We start from the raw sequence: 19,819 nt of genomic DNA, 5'->3' as shown, positions 1-19,819 counted from the left end.
TGCTGCTGCACTGTTTGATCTTGCACAAATCCATTTCCGTTCTGCTGCGAATATGCAGCTGGATTTGGCATTCCCTGTCTAGAAAACTGATTGTTCTGCACCATCCCTTGGCTTCTACACATTTGAGCCATGTGCCCTGTCATTCCACATGTTCAACATATGGGCGGTGGTCTCCCCATTTGCCCATATTGCACATTCTGATTTCCTTGTTGCGTATTCTGAAACCCTTGTTGGATATTCTGAAAACCTTCCTGATTATTCTGCCAATTCCCTTGTTTACCTAGCCAACCTCTACCTCGATATCCCCTTCCTTGTGGAGCATATCCATTATTTGTTTGATCAAAAAGTATTTGGTTATTTATCTTTCGCATGTTTACTGCTTGCTGCGAATTTGATCTGCCTACGCTAGTTAACATTGCCCCTTCAATGGCGTACTTGGACAGCTTTTTCTGAACTAATTTTGCTTCCTCACCTTTTCACGTATCATCCTTTTTGCAATTCTTTTCCTGCAGGAGTCTGCAATAATGTGCAATGGTTAACTGAATTTCCGACCATGGTTGAGCTTCAATCCCCACTAATTTTTTGAGCTGCTTCTGCACTTGCTCTGGCAGCCCTTGGCATAATAGATGGCAAAATACAGGTATAGACTTCCACCAATCCTCACGAGTTTCAAGTGTCCAAGCATCTTGAAAACTTTGATTGTAAATCAACGGATCTTCTCCCTCTTTAATTCTTCTTGTCATTATAGCTCCCATATCGGACATGTCCGGATATAGCACTCAAAGCACTTTCCAAATTGCTGCTCTACAGTTATTAAACGGTGCTCCATCATTCGCCGTGTTGACTGTAGTCACACCAGGGTAACCTGCCCGTGTCCATACGTCATCAGCTCTCTCACCAAGTATGGCAATCAGAATACCTTTAATATCTCCTATAACTAATGCATTCCCTCCTGTCATTTTTTCTAACCCATGTATCCATTTTCCAGAGCCGGAAGTTAAATTCGGGACCTTACATTTCAAATGTTCCCTATCCATCTGGGCCCTTGGTATATAGTGAGGCCTGGACCCTCCCTTTTCTAACAAGGGGAAATGTGACGCTCCAAACTCAATCTCATCTCTCATCATTTGTCTATCTACCGCCGGGGTAATATTCCCACAGCGATGTCTTCTTGGCAATGATCTTAGCCTGCTTACATAAGGCGGGGACTCCCCACTCTGACCATGGGTTGCCCTTTATGTCGGTCTAACTGTGTCAGTGGCTCTGGTGCCTTAAACATAGATATTTTTAAATCTGACCATCTTATTCCTTTATCCAAAGGCGAATATCCCTCTGGATCACAGATATCACTTCTCTCTTCCCTCAGGAAGGTTTCCCTTTCTTCGTCCGATACTTCTTGTGCCTAATTCGTGCAACTTCTCTCATCACCATCTTTATTTAATTTTAGTCTGTCTAAAGGCAGCTCCTTGTGTCTCGCACTACATTAGGCGTCCTCCGTGTCACACAAGTGAGTGCTTTCGAGGTGATCATTTTTTCCCTCCCCATGAGATTCTTTATGGGTTTGCATTTCGTGGTAAACTTCATCAATCATTTCCTCAATACTATGCTGTCATGATCACTGACCCAAGAACACAGATACCACACCATCAAGTGATGGTGGTAATGGGTCACAGGACGCAGACACACAGGGGACCCAGCTGGAATAAGTCCTTGTGCCTTTGCTGTCAGGCTCATGCAGGAATGTAAGCAGGAGCACTTTATTATTATGCAAAACGCTTCATTCACAAGAACTTTTCCATGTGCTTTTATTTTGGGAACGTTTCCACAAGCATACCATTGGGTGTGGCTCTCCAGGCACACACTACACGTGCAAACGCTAGAACTGCAGGGTGTGGCAGGCAGGCCAGGACCAGTGGGCGTGGTCCCAAGAGCTCATCTATATAAGCTATGCTAGCCCCAATGCCAGTGCTTCGCGTTACTTTGCATTCACATGCAACGTGGCGCTCACCGCCACTTGGACCAGCTTACTTACCATTTGGATCCCAGTGTTTCTTCTGCACACGCACCTTCCGGAATCCCGCCTTCATCAGCGCATCTGCAGACTCATCCTCTGTAACCCAGTGATCATGATCCCGACGCCGAGCTCCTCATCCACAGAGTCGATTCCTGCAAAGAAGACGAAAGACAAGGTTAGACAAGCTATCACCCATCAGTCTAGGGTCGTGCTGCATTCAAACCACGCGCGCATCCCTAGAAGACCACTCACCTGTTAGCGAACCATAGTGGGTTCACTTCTCATTCATGCCAGCAACCATCTCAAGCTCCGCAACTGCTGCAAGGTCCGCAATACCACCTACATGGAGAGAGAGAGCAAAAGAACGACAGTAAAGAAGGAGCTAATAACAATACTGGAATGAACTGTACAAATACAACAAAAGCAGACTGAAAGAAAACAGGCAAGGAAAGACAAAGACACACTGAAAAACTCACCTGGAGAGAAGTGGATTAGTCGCAGCTGGACTGGGCTACCACGTGCAGGTACCAGTGAAGGAACTCGGTCCCGGTCAGACAAGTGCCCCTGACAGAAGTAGCAGGACGGAGTGCTCACCAATAATAATCATCAGGTGAGCCTTCTAATGGCAGCGCAACCTGTGGGAATCACGTCCTCGGAAGAAGGGTCTGGAAGGGGATCTGGATCACAGACTGGCATACTCACGTCCCTTTAATCTCACAGGAGCAGTCCTGAGCAGCGTTACCTATTCTGCAGCTCACCGCATAAGTGCAGGGGGAGAAGCCAGACGAGTGTGGCCTAAGTTACGGGAGGGCTGCAACCGTGCCCCATCGCCCCCGCAGAGACCAGGTGAGGGAAACATCCGCGAGTCAAACTCATCTTCTAGATTTACTCTAGACGGGTCTGGTAATGACTGGTTTCGGGAAAGAATTCCTCTATATCTTCCCATACTACCCATGGATTGGGATTTCTTACTTCCCTTTCCAAATACTCAAGATCGCATGCTCTCTGTCTTCTTTTACATTCCATGTCGTCATCGACTTCTCTGCTCTTTCTCATTTCTTCTCTCACTCTATCTTCCTCTTTCTTTTTCATATCCCTTCGTTCATATGCCCTTTGTAATTCCTCATCCCTTCGTCTATGTATTCTTTTCTCTCTTATCCTTTCCTGTTCCTCATCTTCTATTCTTTTCCTTTCTAGCCTTTCCTATTCTTCGGCTGTTCTCTTTCTATTGTCACGTTTATTTTTTGCTCTTCTGCTCTCTACTGTTTGTTAGCTTGCTCATCTTGATATAACTGTTCTCAACTTTGTCTATCCTTCCTTTTCACTCCTTCATCTTTTAATCGTTCCTCCCTTTGTTTGTCTTTCCTGTTTTGTTTGTCTTGATCTCCCCTTTGTCTTACATTGTCGATACTTTTGCCATCAAGTTTAAGCAAAATCTGTCCTCCCATCCATTCGTTTTGTAAGAACGCCATCTCATCAGTTTTATCCTTGTCTCTTTTCCATCTCTTTATTTCTCTAATTGTATTTAGAGATGTACTTGCTCGATCACTTCTCTCCTTGCCGCATCTCTCCTTGTCCCTCGGGACTTTGGAGGTTATATCTTGCTTAGTATCTTTCTCTGGGCCCTCTTCACTACTTTGTGTAGGTGACTTCATATGATGGATTGCTATATCCTGTCGCTGCTTTATGTTCCCTTAATGGGTATAACCCTTCGTTATCCTTAGTTTCGTCTTTTATTTCAGACGGGGCTGGCTGAGCAGAAGGCTTTTCACCCCTCTGTTTGCATTTATTAATAATTTGGTTATATTAATATTAATATATTAATTATATTAATATATTTAGTATCCAATCAAAAGGAGGCTCCTCCTCCTTCTCATGTTCATACATTTTCCAACGTTCTAGACACGTAAGGTGCTTTTCTAACTTTTTTTCTGTGTACGCAGCATGCAAATATGTTGTCATATGCTGCAGAACTGCTCTCGATAATGACCTGCCTTGTGGCCATGGCATAAACATTTGGCCGCGGTTCCTTTAACCCACTCTGCACTGTATTGTTTAAGCTTAAGTGCATGTTTCGGTAGCTGTTTACAGAGGTGCACTAATGGAGTAACTTCTTCCATTCTTCCCCTTCACTTTTCTCTTTGTTAACACTCGCTTATGCTTTCAACACAGTTTCAAATTTACGTCTTTTTAATCAAAAAAGCACTTATGAGCGAGTACCAATCATCGCAAGCTCCAATCCCGTCACAACACAATTTTCTACTTTAATATTGCTAAAAAAAACATTCAAAGTTTAATCTTTAAACAATCAATGTTTGCGTCTCAACTTTACACTTCTTCTTTACATAACATTTTCTTCTTTCAGCTCTGATGTCATCATACCTCTACCCAACACATAAAACAAACAGACAAACTAAACCGGCCACATATACTACGCACAGTCTTTTTCTTAAGACTCGTCTTACCCTCTACAATCTGCTCCGATTTGGAATTTAAGCTAATTCCTTTAAGATTGTCTTTAACCAGTCTCGTCTTCTATGTGTCCCGCATAAGAGGCTCTTAATTAAAGCTTCTGTTAGCACTCTTTAAAGCCTAGGAACAGGGCGTATCCTCATAGCATGGCCACATTCATGACTATTCTTCCTCATATATTGCTCGGCCACTCTCAATTTCTTTTCCCCATATAGATATATATATTAGGGTATTTGTACACACTCAGAAATCAAGAGCTGCGCCAGTTTATTTGTACTCCATGTACTTGGGTTTTATTGTTTTGCCCTTAATGATGACACGTGTTTCAGCTATTGAAAGCCTTTCTCAAATCAGGGCTATTAATACTATTATTTACAGATCCAAGAATACATAAATATAATTTGTACAGACAAATTCACAGACATGTAAATGAATTCACCGAGATTAAGGGTTCGAGTAGGGGAGGATTGTTGGGTAATTTGATAAAAAAATAACAAAAGAGAAATAAATAAAAAGGACACATAGTCAGAATAACAAATAATAACTCGGCAGATATACTTTAACACACCATTCCATATTGTTCTCATGTGGCTTGTTGATTTTAAAAATGACTCATATTACTCATTACCTTTGCAGTGTTGTGACATTTGAAATCCTTGTCAGTTTATATCTGCTCCTTATATATAGGGTCCAATCCCTGTGAATAAATGTCAAGGTATTGTAAATTCTCTACCCTTGCTTTCATTCATTCCTCAGGTGCTCAAATTTATGCATTAAATGTAGCTGCCAGCCACGTGTTATCGCTACGTTGCTTGTGTTTCCTCATACATGTTATATATCTGCTAAAGCTAACTTAAAATGTCATATTGTCTCTAAATGATTCACATGTGTGAGTGATAGTTCCTAATGTACTTATGCCATCGCAATACGCGCGTGACTAATTCTAGATATAACATTGTTGTCCATTGGGATTCAATCCGCATTGCATAAAAATCTCTTTGAGCATCTGCTTATTAGAATTGTGTTAATTTCTTCCCATCCGCCTTCGCTATTATTCCGTGTTTACATTCTGCTCCCCTTTATACTTGCGTGTGCACATCTTGCGCTCCTGTCACTCCGCTGTCTTTCGACTGCGCATTCTATATCATACGCGTTTCCCCCTTGTTTAGAAAATATTGGCGGTCTCTTACCTCGGCTTCTAGCCTTCCGGCGTCCTTCGCGTTCGCACTGCCACTCGCGTTCTGGTCTAAAACTCACCATTTTAGAGAAACTTTGTTAGTTGCCTTGGCAACAAACAAAGCTTCAGTCCTTCCTCAGTTCCTACTACCGCGTCCTGTTAATTTTGGACGCCATGTTTTGGGAGACTGAATACTTGCCGCTCATGTTAGCCCATTGCATAATGCCCTTTCCTGATCATTAGAATGTCTATTGTCATATATATATATTACATATATATATATATATATATTACACTCTTACTCTAGCATTATATTTTATCCTGTCTCTCCCCGTTATTCACTTTGCATGCATTCCTTTGCCAAACTGTTTGGTCTATTCACTCACCGTTCACATGTATTTCGTCTTCGGACACTCAGGATCACCACCTTCGTTACCGCCTCTTCGCGCCCCTTTCGAATCCGCTCCACGTAGATGTGGGAGGGGTTTCTATCTTAAAATAGGGGTCCTGTCAAACCGTCCCTTGCAAGGAATTTACCTATTCTAGCCACTTCTACAGAGAGCTTCACGTCCTGCCAGCCGAATGGCAAATGTTGTGCGATATTGCAGAGACTCAAAAATGACTTATGTCGACGGCCTATGGAATCTTATCTAATCAACATCTGCTACCAAGTGAACTGGAGGCTTCCAGCCCTTTAAGATGAGTAGCGGTACCCTGGAGATAGATGGGGATGCAGATTTTATTCATACATCTATAATTAAACCAACACAAATAGGTAGGCAAAGTTGATCTGTTTTAATGTCAAATATCTTAAAATGGAGTACAACGAACATCAGCAAAACTGATACAGCTCGATACTCTGACTCTAACTACTTCATAAAAAAACTGGGCTTTTGTACCCAAAAGGGGTCATCATTGACGTGCTGACCTGCGTCATTACCAACGTCATCCTATGTGGCAAACTACTAAAACCTGTCAGGAAGTAGGATTGGTTCTAAGTGAATAACTAAGCATAGGTTCTATATCTGTCTAGAGTAACAAAAAGAGGTAATTGGATAGTCGACATCCGGTGGGGCGACTAAGCACTCCCTTCAAAATGGCCATTATGAACATCACTAAATATACGATGTCCCATTGGCTACACATACTATCGGACCCCAAACTACGTGGTCCCCTACAATTGGTTGGCTCTAACCCCCGTCAGTAGTTTTTCTACTTATGCAGCATGCAGACTGAACGTCCAGGTGCGGATAAGCTTGTCTTTGCACCAGCTTCCCACCAATTAAAATATCATCCATCATCACCTCAATGTTCCAGTGTCAATTAGTACTTTGAAGTTGGACTTGAGTTGGACTTGAGTTTGTACTGTTTTCTGAGACTTTTTAAGGAGCATAGGCACTAGCTGGCTTCCATGCATAGGTGTGATCATCTCACTCGTCCAACTTCCCAGTATCACATGACTGGACACCATGACATTTAGCCTTTTTGTGTATTTGATTTTATTCTAAATAGTCCGCTGACGTCTTTTGTTTTTGCTTGACCTTTCTGAACAGCAGCTTCTGTTCTTTCACGTTAATTGTATCCAATGTCAGCCAACTCCAGTTTGATAAGACCTTGGCTTTCTTGACTCAGTGATCTCTTTAGCTGAGCTCTTATTCTGCTTAATTCAATTGCTTTTCTTAACTGCAACACTGAATGAGGCCTTCTTTTTTGTTCAGTACTGCTTATATATATAGCAGAAATATTCATCTTTTAATTGTCCATATTTATCTATTGAGGTATATATGTATATGTTGGCGCTTGCGGCGGTCTAATCTATTTTAAAGCATGTGGCTAGCTTCATGATTGCTTTAATGCTTGTGTCTCATTGCATCTGTACACGTTTAAACTATCTATCTATCTTCATCAGGTTTGTGGCATAAGTCTTGTCTTCTTGATCCCAAGATGTCTCTTATCCATAGTACTTCTTTGTTCTGTATAAATCGTCAGCCTCTCTGGTCTGGTTATCTTTTATATAGGTGTCGATTCAACTTTATGACGTCAGCATTCATCTTTGTCATTTAGTTTCTTTGCTTCTTCAGGAATCTTGTTCAAATGGCCATCATATTGTCTTGGATGCAGGCATGCTTTCCTCAATGGGTACCTTACCTCCCATATTCTCTTAGGTATAGGTACTCTTATGGGTACTGCACAGAGTCCACGCTCTTCTCTTTGCTGGTTTAACTGTTCAGTATACATCACAAACTTTGGTTCATACGTTTCAGGTAATGTAGGCGGGGCAGTTGGAGTGAGGGTACTTGGCTCCTCCTCTACAAAGCAGCTCAAGAAGTTAGTAGGTATAGAAGCCAAACCGTGGTCAGAGATTCAGCTGACCATTGTACATTATTACAGGTTCTTGCAGGAAAAGAATCGCAAAAAGACAATGCCCGAAGAGGAAGAATTGGTGCAGAGAAAACTATCTAAGTATGCCATTGAAGGGGCGATGTTGACGAGTGTAGATGGATTGAATTTACAGTATTTTACAAATATGCCGCAGGTGAATAACCAAAGGCAGTTTGACCAGAGTAATAATGGGTTTATTCCGCGCAGAAGGGGTAGATTTCGAGGAAAATCAAGGAAACTGGCAGAACAATCAGGGAAGCTTACAGAACAATCAAGGTGGGTTTCAAAATATGCAGAATGATTGTCAGAACATGCGGGATGGGCTGATTAGGAGGCCACTTATGTGTACGGCATGCGGGATGACAGGGCCTTTTGCTCACATGTGTAGAAGTCAAGGGTTCGTGCAAAACGGCCAGTCTTTTTAAGAGGGGCTATTCCAAACCCGCCTGCATATTTGCAGCAGTATAGTGATGGGTTTGCACAGAATCAAACAATGCAGCAGCAGCAGCAAGCGCCGAACGTGCAGCAGGGTTTGCAGACACAGCAGGTAACAGGGGCTCTGCCACAATGGCAGTCGCGGTACACTTCTATGCCGATTCAACAGAGCACAAGTACAGGACAGTTAACGAAACCTAGGATAGGTAGTGTCACTGTCAGTGGAAGGAATCCATTTGCAGGTAATGGAATGTGTCTGTACCCACAATAGGACAGCTCACTGGGAGACTTCATGTGTTCAGCCCTATCTGTAATGCTGAATCCTCACGAGGAACAGAGGGTAGACGTCAACATAGGGGGCAAACGTTTTTCATTTTTAGTAGGTGCAACACACTCATGTATATGTGAGGGAAAGTTTTTAATATCTGACACCGCCATGAATACTCAAGGTTTTTCAGGAGCTACAAGCAGAGTTTCTTTCACTGAAGAGTTACCAGTCTCCATAGGAGAATGTAATATGGAGGTGCCTTTACTATATTCAAGGGAAAAACCTGTCAATATATTGGGTGGGGATTTGATGACGAAGCTCAATATGACGGTCTAATTTACTGATGAAGGCATAGTATGCTCAACACCAGGAATACATTATATAAACGCATGAGAAATTAATAGAGCAGTTGCAGGACAAGTAGCCATGAGAGCAATACATTTAGAGCCAGATGTTTTTTATTATGGAGTATCTGTTCTGTTGGCATATCTGCCAGGCCTAGCGGGCAGAGCAATGAGAATACCTGATGAATTTATGTTTAGACCAAAGATACCTATGCATGAAGAAGAAGGGCAAGTGTTTCCCTTAGAGTTACAAGTAGCCATGGAGCGTGGTGAAATGGCTTTGCTTGATGGGAATGATGACAAAGGCAGACAATGGTCTGCAGTGATTGCCATCGGAGATGGTGACAGATTAACTGACGTTACTGATGAGGACATCTTTGGACAAATTTGGCAATCATCCATCTGATGAAGAAGTAATGTTTGAGATGAGTATTACTTATTGGGTAAAAGCAATCAAACATGAGGTGCCTCAAAAAATGATGTTAGCACAACAACGTCCTGAGTATTTTGATGAAAACATGACGAAAGTGCCAGCTTCATTGTGGACCACAGGCCCCTTGATGTAGGCCTGTTAAAGGGGGTGGTATAAGTGAAGATTAAACGGAAATCAGGATCAATTTTACCTCGAGCACGACAGTGTCCCATGTCTCGAGAGGCAGATGATGGTATTTTTAAGACAACTTCAGTCTTGATGGAACAGGGCATCTTAGTGATGTCAGAGTCACCCCATAATCTAAGGGGGGGGTCTTGGTGGCTAATACAAGATATTAGGCCGATAAACCAAATTATAGAAGCCGAGTTCCCTCTAGTTCCTAACCCGTCTACAATTCTATGTAATATACCAGTTGGAACACGATATGTCACTGTGATTGATTTGAAAAATGCTTTTTCTCAATCCCATTGCACAAAGACCTGCAAGATCTGATGTCAGTTACATTCAGAAAAACACGACTGAAAAGTACTTGTTTGCCTCAGGGGTATTGTGAGTCTCCATCAATTTTCAATAGAGTCCTACAGATGGACTCGAGTAATATTGATTTGGAAAGTGTTGTGCTGCAATACATGGATGACATTTTAGTTTGCAGCACTTCAGAGGAAAAGTGCAAACGCAATTATGTTCACCTTATGATAATACGTGCAAACAAAGGATATTAAGTTGACAAAGAGAAGTTACAGTATTGTCAACAAGAAGTGTTGTACATTGACCAATTGATTTCACATGAAAGAAAAAACGTTACTCTTGAGAGAACTGAGGCTATTTTGAAAACTGCAAAGCCACAGACGGTAAAACACATGCAGAGGTTTTTGGAATTATGTAATTAAGTTAGAGCATGGGTCTTTGATTACAGCTCATATATAAGGCCTTTACTGCAGGCTTTAAAGAAAGCACAGGCCACACAGTAAAATATTGTGTGGACTAAAGGAATGGAAGAAGCATTTGAAGAGCTGAAAAAAGTAAAACCACTCCAGTTTTAGGGATTCCTAATTATGCTGAGAAATTCTTTGAAATTTTCGCACACAAGTGCCACTGTTATGACAGCAGTTCTTACTCAGAAAACCACAATGGGGTATAAGCTCCTTGCATGTTACAGTGGAATTTTGGACCCAGTAAAAAGGGGTCACTTACGTGCGAGAAAGCTGCAAGCATAGTGATGGGATGATTGATGATGTTATTTGTAGAGCACACACTATTTGCTATTCTAGAGAAACCGAAAGGCACGTTGACTTCTCAAAGGGCATCTGCCTACGAGGTGGTCATATCAAATCCAGCAATCAAATAGTTTGATGCAGAGTAGTGAGTCCTGCCATGTTTGGGGCTGAACTACTGGCAGAGAATGAGCATACGCATGATTGTTCAAATTATGAAGAGTTCTATGATGACATTCCTAGGATAAAAGAGAATGCTTTGACAGGTGGAGGAATTGTTTTTATTGATGGATCTTCAAGAATCGATCAAAATGATGGACAGAGATATGCGGGTGCCGCTGTGGTAAAACACACAGCCAATGGGGGTTTTCAGACATTGGTAAGTGCACGACTACCGTCTCACTGTTCAGCACAGGTTGCAGGATTAGTGGCACTAATTGTCACACTCGAGACTCATGCATACCAGGAAGTAACAGTGTACAGAGACTGCCTATGTGACGTCAACGGCGCATGCAGTATTAGCACATTGGAAAAGGAGGGGCGACCTCAGAACGGATGGCACGCCAGTGCAGCACACTGCCTTATTGGACAGGCTTATTAAGGCACTGGAACTCCCAGTGGCCATCGCGCTCATTAAATGCGCAGCTCATACTAAAAGGGCAGATTTTATCTCACACGGAAACCAAGCAACAGACGATGAAGCGAAAATCGCTGCATGTCCAGAAAACATAATGGGCCTCATTACACGGTAGGCGGTAAGGGTTTACCGGTACCGGTAAACCCTTACTGCCTTACTACGAGGTCCCTTTGCGGGTTGGTACATTAATGCCTGCTTTCAGCAGGCATTAAAAAACGAACCCGCAAAGGGACCGGGGTGCTAATTACGGTACCGCAATTTGCGCCTTCCCCATTCCCATTATGCCCTATGGGGCAAAAATGGGAATGGGGAAGGGCAATGGAATAGGTCGGTAATTTCCCTTTCCTCCAAGGCGGTACCGGTAAATTACTGGCATGAACCATGGCGCTAATAGCGCCATGGTTTACCGCCTACTGTGTAATGAGGCCCAATGTCTTTTGAAACACTCGATGTAAAAGAGAAAATGGTTGTTTTGATTAATGTGGTTGAAAAATATAGTGATCTGTCAGAAATGCAGCTTATTGGGGTTCAGGGGGAAGCACCTCAAGATGAGAATGATTTGTGGACACGAAGAGGGTGTTCTTTAAACCCCTCTGAAGCATTGTGCCAACAAGACAGCACTGGTAAACCTGCGATGCCTATAGCCTTATTGAGGGTAGCGCTGGAGCACCTTCACTACCCCGTGCACAGAACTAGGGCGAACCTTGCTGCAACAATTGCTGAAGATTGGTTTGTACCAAATCTGTTAGAGCATGTTGTATTTTTTATTACAAATTGTATAGTCTGTCAAAAATTCACGGCTGGGCATACACTGCGCACAGTTAGGGGGGGTTATTCCAAGTCCCACTGGCCCCTTTCAGCATTTACATATCGACTATGTCGATATGATCCACATATGTAATGAATATAGATATACACACCCAGATTTCACCTGTGCAGCCATTATATGGCTTAAGGAACCAACAGGGTTCTGACCACAATCTCACACCTCACGAAATTGTGCCTGGGAGGTGAATGAGAACACCCCAATGCCTCCATCCAGAGTTAGAAGTGATGCTCAGTCAACTGCAGATTGGTTTGTTACGGAAATGCATGATTATTTGAACTGTGTGACTTCCAGTATTTCTGTCACTTCAGGACAGTTGCAGCGACAACAGTGCAAGGCAGTACAGAACACAGAGGGAGATGCTTCAACAAATAAATCTCAGGAATATCATCTTCCCCAACTGTATGCCGGAGATGAGGTCCTAATACGTAACCACACAAGGAAAAAGTGGGACAAATCCTGATTTAACTGTATTTTCATTGTGGAAGACGTCACGCCATCTGCTGTCAAATGTGGAGTGCAGGCGTGCTTGGATATTCCTCTGCTAAGTTAAGATCTTTGCTGCAGAAACCTCTCTGCCGGCACCCCAACTAGAAGCAAGTACAAGCATCGGGGAAAAACCACAGCACGTGCAGACGAGATCTTTGATGAGGAAGAAGGACACAGAAGCTGACAAGTAGAAAGACAAAGAATGTGTTGGACTGAGGCTTGGTTCCGGACACTCTTTCAAGCCATCTTTGAAAGTGTCAAGGAAAGCTGATGCGAACACTCTGTGCTGATATTTCAGGGTGGAAGAAAAGTGTTTTTGATCCACAGAGGAGCTTATTAAAAACTTTGGACTGAGGCATGCTTAAGCCTTGATAAGAAGAGAAATATGCCAGACTCTGATCGTGGCTTTGACAATTGGAAAAGAGTGCAGTATCCCGACTCATTCCACACTGAGTCCTTGTTCAGATTTGCCCATGGTGATATCCAATGACAATGTTTCAAGGATTATATTTGAGGTTTTTCTCTATGTGCTGAGCTCATATCCAGCTATTGTAGGGAGAACTGCTAACATTCGTACTTCCTTGCAAGATCCTAAAAATGGCCCAATTGTGAGGAAATTACTTGCAGCAATCGTCGAGAAAGTGTTGCAGTTACCTGAGTATAGTGGGGATAGCACAAATGCCCTGGTCACCTGATGCTGCACACAGACTTGTCAGAAGGGTTTTCTTTCGTCTGATTGAAGAGTACCCACATCTTGTTGGCAGACACAAAGATGTGCTCACATTTCTAAGGGATCCTAGAAACACTGCAAATCTGAATGTGATCTTGGAGGGAATGATAATCCAAGTGAGCCTCTACTCCGAGAGAACCCACAGATCGGTGGTGTGAAACTTTCCATTGAGGGACAGATCGAGAAGGTTGCTGATACAGACAGACTCTTGTTTCAGGCTGAAAGAAGTTCATCATGTCGTCTGGACTGAAGCAGATTTGAGGTGTTGACTGGGAGCTGGTGTATGTCATTGAACTGGTCTAGACTTACTAAAATCAGTTTTCTTCTTGCTGAGGCATTCATATCTTTTATGGTTAAAAACTGGTTTCAGAGAGAGAGAGATCAAGAGTTTGTTGTTATTATTCAGTAAGCAGACAGTGGATCGAGGATGAAAGTGCCGAGGCAAGACAGCAACTTCCAGAAGGAGTGCATAGTGCTGATGCATTAAAGATTACTTTTTCCTTCCTTAAGCAACAAAGATGGGCAGCACTAATAGTAATGTTGTGATACCTGCTGTAGAAAGACATCCACGTTGTCCACTGATTAGATGTTGTACATCAACACACGTTTGCCTCATTTATGGTTGCATTTTGTTTATAATCATACTGCTTTCACTCACAGTTCGCAGATCTTACTATTTTGATGTACATGGAGCCAAGACTCCAGTGAATCTCCCTGAGCAAGAGGAAGGAGCAATTGTGGCAACTACTAGCCACTCAAGGCCCTTTGTGGTTATTCTTGTTTCAAAGAAAGATGACCAATTACCTGAGTCTGAGATAAGTGCCATTAGCAACCATTCACATGCAAGAAAGGTTGTAGAAATTCTGTTTGGACACTAAAAGCAGTCTTGGCAAGATGGGCAAGACAGGAGGTTGCCAGACAATGTGCCTATACAGGTAATGCATGCAAAAATACCTGGTCCTGTGATAAATGACCCAAAGATAATCCCTAGAAGTCTGACACACACAGAGGTTTTGAGAGACATTTGCATGCCCAAATGGTATGGTGAGAGGATGAAACTTACTGAACTTTCTCCTGCCCAGGGAACACATGTAGGTTTAGCCCCGTCCACTGATAGATGTGCCTATAATTTATCCTGAAAGAAGATGTTATGCTGGTACGCTTCATGATATGATTATGGAGGGTCACATGAGGAGAATGAGAACTAAAAGAAACACTCAAGAAGATTATTTATTTCAAGCTAAATGATTACCTGGACAGTACAGCTAATTTGGGAAACAACATTTGGTACCAGCACATGAAAGAAGTAGGGAGAAGGACCTCGAATGAGGAATGCTTTGTGTGTGCACTCCTGCCATACAGTGTGGGAAAGTCTAAAATCTTCATAGCTATTGAAATAGACGTCCAGACAGCTCATTGTCTTTTCGCACATAGCATTTTGCAAAACCAGAGACAAGTTCATAGCTCGAGATGCCTACCTCAAATGGGCAACTGAATGGACAGACCCAGATGAAGATGATTATGTACAGGATACCAAGACTAGAAACAAAGCCCATACCAAGAATCATGTGATCAGATATGAGAGGCCTGGAGTATAGGAGCTGGAATCAGATGGGAGGTGTACAGGAAATTGGAGGCTGCAGGAAAATCTGCAGAGGACACTCGAAGATGGAAGAATAGAGGCCAAATGCAGATCTGGAGATCTGTTTTATCACCAGATGGATGGGAAGAGGGAGTGGTCATCTGCAGAGCCGGTCATGGCATTGTGCAGAATGGCTGCCTGCCATTATGGCCAGGACTTGCTAAATTACTGACTTGGGTTGAAGACAGAGGAGGACCTCTGCAGATAGTGCCATTGGAATGTTCAAAGCTGTGCTTCAGAAATAATGGCGCAAGAAAAGTTTGAGAAAATAAGAATTGTGGTTCAATCTTTGATGTTCCAGGAATGGTACATGGTACAGCAGTGATCATGTATCATTATTGGGCTTGTGGAGCCAGAGTTTATCTCAGATTGCCTGAAGATTGAGGAGGAATATGCACACTAGTGAATTCCATGTTCCAGCTTTGGTGATTCCAAAGAGTGATTTGCACATTGATAATTTCCCGAAAGCAGATGCTCACCTGAGGAACAAGAGATCTGTGGAGCTAATAAAGAGGATGAAGAGAGAGAACTATTTCTCAGCTAAGTCAATTGAAACTTTCAATGCCATACCATATGAGCACAGGTTGTTCAGCCAGACCTCATCTGTGTTCACGTTGATCTTCATGACAGCTATCCAGGTTGGAGCAAACACCAAGTGGCTACAAATCACCAGATGGGAATTGCTACAGACAATTAACACTACAATAAAGGGATACAATGCGATCAGAGAAGAGATGAGAGCCATAAGAATGATGACTCTTCAAAACAGATACGTCTTGGACATGATCACAGCTATGGATGGAGGTGTTTGTGCAAAAATCGGAGAATCATGTCGCACATTTATACCTTGAGAGAAGCTGTAGGCATGCTGACAAAACTCCATGGCCAGATGATAGATGAAGTAGAAGACATTGCTGATGACAGCTGGTTAATCACTGTTCTCATGGGTTCTCCAATGGATGGCAGACATGTTCAAGCTTCTTGGAGCCCTGAATGTGTTGGTGTTGCTTGGATTTTGTGTGATTAAAATAATAATCTCACAATGTAAGAAGACAGCAAAGAAAGCCAAAGGGATGAAGATTATGATTGATGTTGAATGAGGATGGCAGCACAAAGACCTGACAGATGAAGAGATCAGAGACTTTGCGAAGGCTAGTATCCATGCACTGGAGGGGACAAAGTTCCTGTATCCGAAAAATCATAAGAAATATGTGGGAAGATGGATCTACTGTAGTCCAAGTGGACAAAGCCAGCTCATGACATGTAATAAAGGTGAGCGTGTGAAAACAGCAGGAAGCCTGAAGGGGGTCCCAAAGAAGCAGTTATTCACGCCAACCTGCCTGTATGTGAAGGATGATGTGGGAGAGGTCGATGACTCGCCCAGAGAGGGGAGTGTAGAGGAGGAGCCAAGTACCCCCACCTCAATCGACCCACCCCTTTTACCTATATGCTGGAAACCAGAGTATGTGACGTGTACAGAACAGCTGAATCGACAAAGGGCAGAGTATGGACTCACTCCACTACCAGTGAAAGGGCCAATACCTAAGCGTATTTGGGAGCCAAGGTACCCATTGAGAAAACCATATCTGCATGCAAAGAAATATGACGGCCATTTGAATGAAATCCCTGAAGATGCAGAGCCAATAAGCGGCAAGTATGAATGGTAGTATCACTAACCATTGCCAGTATATGTTACATGGAGCTGAAGATGAAGTACATAAAAGAGATGCAGTGACCAGAGAATGCAGATATGTTATAAGGCATCAAGAAAGCAATAAGGATAAGTGACATCTTGGGATGAAGGTCAAGAAGCTTATGCCACAGAAAGAGATGAAGATATCAAGTTATTTTACACGTGTACAGATGCAGAAGAAACGCAACAGCAAAGTAATCGTGAAGCTAGCTCTAAGCTTATAGTAAATAGACTGCTGCAAGCACCAACGCATACATACATAGGAATGAGGGAATTATGGATGTTTCCACTAAACATATTATAGCAGGTTGAACAGTAGCACAAGGCCTCATTTCAGTGTGCCGCAGTAAAAAGCAAATTGAATTACAAGCAGAGTTTCAGCAAAAGGTGAGGCTGGGAGTGCCAAGAAGCAACATTCTTATCAAAATGGAGTGAACTGACTTTGGATACAAAATTGTGTGAAAGAACAAAACTCCTGTTCAGAAGGCATGAATATAACAAGGAAGACGTCAGAGGTCTATTGGAAAATAATATTAAATGTACGAAAAGGCTCGATTCCATAGTCTCTGATCACATGGAAGCATGAAGTTGGATGAACAAGGTGGTCATACATACGCACAAAGGCAGGCTTTGCTTCTCACTCCCTCATTTTCTCAAAGCTAAGAACACTCCCAAGGACGAATTTCAAAGGCCTAAATGACAGTAGACCACTGAGGTGATGATAGATTAATATGCTAATTGGGGGAAGCTAAAGTTAAGGCAACCTCACCAGCATCTGGATGGCCAGCCTGCCAGCTGCTAATGTAGGTGGGAAAGTACTGAAGAAGGATAGAGTGCCAACCAATTGTACAGGACCTGTGTATTTATGGGTCCTATAGTTGTGTAAACCAATGGGACATCCTGTACTTAGTGACGTTCATAGTGGTCATTTTTAAGGGAGGACTTATTTGCCCCACCTGATGTTGAGTAACCAATCACATAGTTACACTTGTTTAGATGAGTATGGATCATCTACTTAGATGTTCACTCAGAGCCAATCACCCATGCACGTAGGTTTTGTAGTTTGCCACGTAGGATGATGTTAGTACACATGTGGTTTAGACGTCATTGATGACACATATTGCTTATAAAAGTCAAGTTTTTTCTTAAAGTACTTTGAGTTTGAAGATCGAGCAATTGGGTTGATGTACGTTATGCTCTCTGTTTTAGATCATTGACATTAAAACAGTCTTCCTTTTGTTAACTTCCTGAGTTGGCTCCATTATTGATGTATGAGTAAGGTCTGCATCCCCATCCATCTCAATGGTAATTGCTGCTCATCAAAGGGGCTGGACTATCCAGTTCACTGGTATACCCTACTTGGCAAGAGAGTGAGCCAAGAAGAGGTCTATTGTGAATGTGGTCTGGCACCCACAAGAAATCAGAAGAGTAATTGCAGTGCACCTTGTGGGAAAGAGTCAGGCTATTATAACTTGTCGCAGCCCTGGGAAACAGATCTGCTAACAATGACTAGACCTTGTGGAATACAAGAAAGGCTTTGGGGGGAGGGAGCCAAACCCCAAGCCTTGAAGAACTTATATTTGCGTTTCTATACCATTTTTGAACTTTCTGTTTGGAACTATTATTTCTGTTTATTTATTGTGTTTTAGTTAAAAACGTTATACACATGTTTGTATTAATAAAAGACACAATATATAAAAAAATATAGTTAAATCATAAATCTAAACATAAAAATCAATATCAAAATATACAGTCATACATATATAGCTATAGCGATTTCGGGCCCAAAAAGTACCGGAATATAACATTGGGTTATATTCTGGGGCTCTATAACCTGTATAACCTTCAGTTTGGAACTATAATATTGGGCTGCAGGTCAGAGGTCAAAGGACATTTCCCTTTTTCACCCTTTTCCTAAGTTTAGATTGTGAGGGATCAGACAGGTTTTGGACGCAGGACGGTGGACTATAAGTTGGACATCCTGACACTGACAGTATCATTAGCTCGCTTTGTTGAGGCTGGGAAACCCCTCAGAGACTTTCTCCAATCCCTTTTATTTTGCGTTGAACAAATATTTGTATCAATCAATATGCCAGACTTGTGTCTGTCTCTTATTCCCAGACCCTCACACTTCCTTAATGAATTCCTTCTTGGTGAAACATTACTTCCTTTTCCATCAGTTCAATAGCTTCTTGGTGAAACATTACCTCCTCATCCATCAGTTCAATACCTTTTTGGTGAAACATTACTTGCCTTATCCATCGGTTTAATACATTCTTGGTGAAACATTACTTCCTCATCCATCAGTTCAATGCCTTTTTGGTGAAACATTACTTGCCTTATCCATCGGTTCAATACCTTCTTGGTGAAACATTACTTCCTTATCCATCAGTTCAATACCTTCTTGGTGAAACATTACTTCCTTATTCAGCGGTTCAATACCTTCTTGGTGAAATATTATGATGATTTGTTATTTATATAGCGGCTACGCCTAAGCACTGTACATTGAACATATTTACATACACAATAATCATCTGATCTGAAGTTGGTACTCATTTACTGACCTCAGAAGGCTGAAAGGCTGAGTTGGTCTTGTCGGGATTCGCATCTGTGACCTGCCGATCACACATATATCACAGAAGCGCACGCTCAACCCACTCAGCTACTTTACCAGCTTTCCTATTCGTCAGTACAATACCTTCTTGGTGACCCAATACTTGCCTAGCAATCAGTTGAACACCTCCTTGATGAATACCTTCTTGCTTCTTGGTGGCACATTGCTTGCCTATTTGCCAGTTCAACACCTCTTTGGTGAATATCTTCTTAGTGACACTTTACTTCTCTATTCGTTAGTTCAATACTTCTTTAATACCTTCTTGGAGAAACCTTACTTTCCTATCCATCAGTTCAATAATTTCTTGGTAACACATTACTTGTTTTTCCATCAGATCATTACCTTCTTGTTTACACATTACTTTCCTTTTTATTAGTTCAATACCTTCTTGGGCAAACCTTACTTGCCTGTCCATCAGCTGAACTCCTCCTTGATGAATGCCTTCTTGG

Source organism: Ambystoma mexicanum, chromosome 8 (assembly GCF_040938575.1).
Source record: "Ambystoma mexicanum isolate Mex_15411 chromosome 8, UKY_AmexF1_1, whole genome shotgun sequence".
Lineage (NCBI taxonomy): Eukaryota > Metazoa > Chordata > Amphibia > Caudata > Ambystomatidae > Ambystoma > Ambystoma mexicanum.
Note: the sequence above shows the minus strand (reverse complement) of the source record.